The sequence below is a fragment of the Microtus ochrogaster genome, chromosome 2 (assembly GCF_000317375.1).
Source record: "Microtus ochrogaster isolate Prairie Vole_2 chromosome 2, MicOch1.0, whole genome shotgun sequence".
Taxonomy (NCBI): domain Eukaryota; kingdom Metazoa; phylum Chordata; class Mammalia; order Rodentia; family Cricetidae; genus Microtus; species Microtus ochrogaster.
Window position 1 is genome coordinate 29,864,218 of NC_022010.1, and position 3,902 is coordinate 29,868,119.

At 48.3% G+C, this 3,902-nt stretch overlaps 1 long non-coding RNA gene across 2 annotated transcripts in view; it reads left to right on the forward strand.

Moving 5' to 3' along the window:
- The first annotated feature begins 1,116 nt into the window (after window positions 1–1,116).
- LOC113458038 overlaps window positions 1,117–3,902 on the forward strand; it is a 3,807-nt gene continuing 1,021 nt past the window's right edge. The window contains exons 1-3 of one of the 2 annotated variants that reach the window (XR_003378489.1): window positions 1,117–1,406; window positions 1,906–2,112; window positions 3,455–3,789. This is a non-coding gene — a long non-coding RNA (uncharacterized LOC113458038). Of the gene's footprint in view, window positions 1,407–1,905; window positions 2,113–3,454; window positions 3,831–3,902 lie in introns of those variants that run through there. The other variant, XR_003378488.1, reaches the window with a different exon arrangement.

The following is a 3,902-nucleotide window of genomic DNA, read 5'->3' on the forward strand; positions in this document are numbered from 1 at the left end:
CACGCAACTACCATAGAGAAATTGCTTTTTCTTACCCCAACACAGCTCCTAAAACTCGGATTGTGTTCCGGGGGCCCTCTGGAGGCCAACGGGTGTCATTACATCCTCTCCACCAAGCCTTTAGGTGTGGGAAGCAAGCCTTCAGTGGGAGGAAGATGGAGAGCAAGATTTTGGGTTTCCCCTTTGGGGAATTTCTGTGTCTTAATATTTCTAAACTTCTGTTTCAGCAGAACAGTTTTATTGAACTGCAATTTACCCACTCAAAGTGCACAGTGTAGTCACTGGCATAGTCGCACGACCACATTTCCCCCTTCCCTAAGGAAATCCCACCCTCAAAAAGAATAACGATCACCCCATGAATGGGTACCCCCAATATTCCCTAGTCCCAGCCTTTTGTAACCACCAATACACCTCTCCCTGTGGATTTGTCGGTTCCCTACACATTGTATAGTAGGTGGCCTTTTGGGTCTGGCTTCTTTTGCAAAAACAAGCTTTTGCTCCTGTTTTATTTACACTTTAATTAGAATTACCATATCATTTATCACCCAAAATGCAACACTTCCAGAAAGACGCTGTTTGTAATTGTTCTGCCACAGCAATCGGCAGGATCTAGGGTGCCCGTGGCCAGCCAGGGAGCCATCCACACCTCTCCCCAGCTCCTCAACTGCGGGCTGCTCCCTTCCTAAGTCGGAATTACTAAACCACACTCAGCACCCCGCACCACACACCCCTCCACATCTCTAGGGGAAGTGCAGTTAATTTGCTTTCAGTCCCTAATGCTGTTTAGAGCCAAAGCGCACTCATGATTAATGAGAAGAAATAAGACAATTTCCCCCAAAGAAATGAGAACTGGCAGTTTCGTTTTTCATTTTTGGAAGCATGAAATCTAACTGCATGGGGGGCAGATTGGGAAAGGAAGCAGGGGCAGAGAGCAAAGCTGATAAGACAAATGGGGAAGGGATGTCAGGAACAACGGGGCCATCAGGAGGAGATGCCCAGTGGTTTAATTGGGTGGGTCATGCATGCTGCCCCTGGAAATGGCAGCATAATTATTTATTGCTGTGCTGTTCACCACACCTGGCTCACTGTCATGTCTCCTGTGATGGTCTCTGGCATGCTCTTTTGAGGGGAGGAGATTGCCACTGTCTGCAAGCAAATGCCAAGTTTATTATTCTTTGATTATAAGTATGCATTGAGCCGACGTGGAAGCTAAGCCAACGTTGAAGTGTCACCTCCTTGGTGACACTCTGCATCTGCTGCTCACGAGAAAGCTAAAGTGTGATTCCGCAGTTACTCTTGACCACCCAGCCTTCCTTGCTGCATGAAGGTTCGATCAAACAACGAAATTCGTCAACAGACTTGGCACTGTTAGAGTCCCATGTGTAACGTGTTCTACCACATGAAAGGTGAGGCCTGTCATCCTCTGTCACACTGCAAAGCAAACACAGGCTGTCTCGGAATGCAGCTATGTAAAAGGAAAAATCGTGTACTGTAACCAAAATGCCACACACAACACACACACACATGCACGCACGCACACACGCACGCACACTCATCTTGGGCTCTGATCCAACCCCTGTGTCCTCCTGAAGCCTAAATTCTTTAAGGAATTGAATAATTAGTCTGAGAATTTGCATTGTGAACTCACTAATGAGGCCAATTCAGGCCACCTGCCATAATGATTGTTCACTGTGGAACCGGACGGTGGTGGTCCCAGGAGCAGACCTAGGGCCTGTCTGCTTCCCCAGCCTAGGAGCTGGTTCTGGTCCCCACATGCAAATGAGCCCTCCTGGTATCCCTAGCAGCCTTTGTTTGTGTGTGTTTTGTGTCTGGGCTCATCCATCTGGCTCCCCTTCTGCCACCTTTCCTTCTGTTTACACCCACCATTCTCAATTTGTCTTCCAGCTCTTTCTGCACCAATTACGCTCTAGACAGATTTAGTCGCTCTCTGGGCCAGCTGCTCAAATGCATCCTTTTCTACATGGAAGATACTTAGATCAGGCCCCCAGCCAGTGGCAAGGATTCCCAGACTTGGAGTCTAGAAGAAACTCAACGGAACTTTTCCAATTCTGGTGCCATCCCCCAAATTCATTCATCAGGAACAAAGAAAAGGTATTGATTTCCCAATCGTACTTAGAACAGCCAAACGCCCGTTAGCAGTCCCGGTTTTTGGTACAGAGAAAAGATGAGGGCTGTGCCCACCTGGCGTGTGTCTTTCCTGATACTGTGCTCCTCGAGAGCTTGGCCCTGCTTTCTGGGAACAGGAAGCCACTGTCAAGCGCCTTCAGGAAGGAGCTGAGCACAGCTCTCAAGCCCATGAGCACTTGGATTTATAGGAGGTGCTGTTTGGGCAGACGCCTTTGTGCTTTCAAGTGTAGCAGCCAGCCATGATAAGCTAAATATGAACAGGTCACCCAAGGGAAGTTTTTTACTTTCAACCATTATCACCTGCCAGAGTAGGACTCTGCCACTGATAAGTTTAATGGAGGCCTGAGTCTCAGTAGTTTACCCTGAAGCAATACCTGGTTGCAGGAAGGACCATAAACTAAGATTACCTGAGCACCACCCAAGAACAGACCATCCAAAGGAAATGCCTAAAGTTCCAACCGCTGTAGATAGGATCACCTGCCAGCACACACTCACCAGGACACCCCTAGACAAGCGTCAGCCAATCAGAGGTCCTGAACCTCAGAAACCCCTCACCCCTATCTTTACTACTCTAAAAACCCAACTCTAACTGAGCTCGGGGCTCTCCGTTTATTCCAATACGTTGGACATGCGGAGAGACCGAGTTTGCAAACTTGAATAAAATAAAGGCTCTTTGCTTTTACATATGGGACTCAGTCACCTTGTTGGATTTTGGGGGAATTCGCGGATTTGGGCATAACATGAAGCATATTTAAGGTGGGATCAGCATCTTTGGCACACCTGGCCCCGCCCCTTGCGGGGGGACTTGGCAGAGTGCATCACCCCTTGCTTAAGGCAGGCAGTACCCGGTCTCTTTAAAAGGCGGGACTCTGCCTACTTCTTCCTCTTTCTCTTCCTCTCTCTGCCCCCTTTTCTCTCTCTTTCTCTTTCTCTCCTCTCCCTTTCCCTCCCCCAGTAAAACTCCCCACGTAAGGTCTGTCTGCAAGGCATCTTTTGGACCTACCATCTCCCCAGTATCATAATAAGCAGAATGATAGATTCAGAAGAGTTCTTCCAGGGTAGGTGCTTCATGCTGCAGGATGTCTGTTCCCAGAAGAGCTGCACATCCCTTTCAGAGTCATCCAAGCTCACAAGAATCCCTGGCTCCCCCAGAGGAGCACGCCTTAAAATTCACTGTACAAAAGAATTCCCACAGGTCCCAGGAGTCTGTGCCCAGCTGAACTCCACGTAAAGGGTGACAAGCTGCTAATGCGACCCACTCTGTGACACGGCTTTCCTTTGTCCTCTGACATTCTTGGCTCCCCAGGTAGCTGCTCTTCAAGCTGCCAGGAAACCATGTGCAGAACATTCCATGTGGCTCCAGGTATGGCAAACCTGGTTCAAGGCACCAGAGCGGAGTCATCATCATCCCTGGGCCAATGGAGCATCTACAAGCCTCTGATGGGCAGCATGGATACCCTCTGGTCAAGCCTGAAGGCAGAAGGGATAAAATCAGCCAAAGTGACTCAACTCCATCTAGGAGCCACTGGTACAAGGGCCTATGAAGGAGAAGGATGCGGTGTTACTGACAGTTGTCCCATCTCCACAGGCCAAACCCAAAGATCAAGGCTTCTAAACTCCAAGTAGCTCCTGTGTAACCTGGTCAGCATTTCAAGAAATATATTACATGATAGATAGATAGATAGATAGATAGATAGATAGATAGATAGATAGATAGATAGATAGATAATGGATGGATGGATAGATAGATAGAT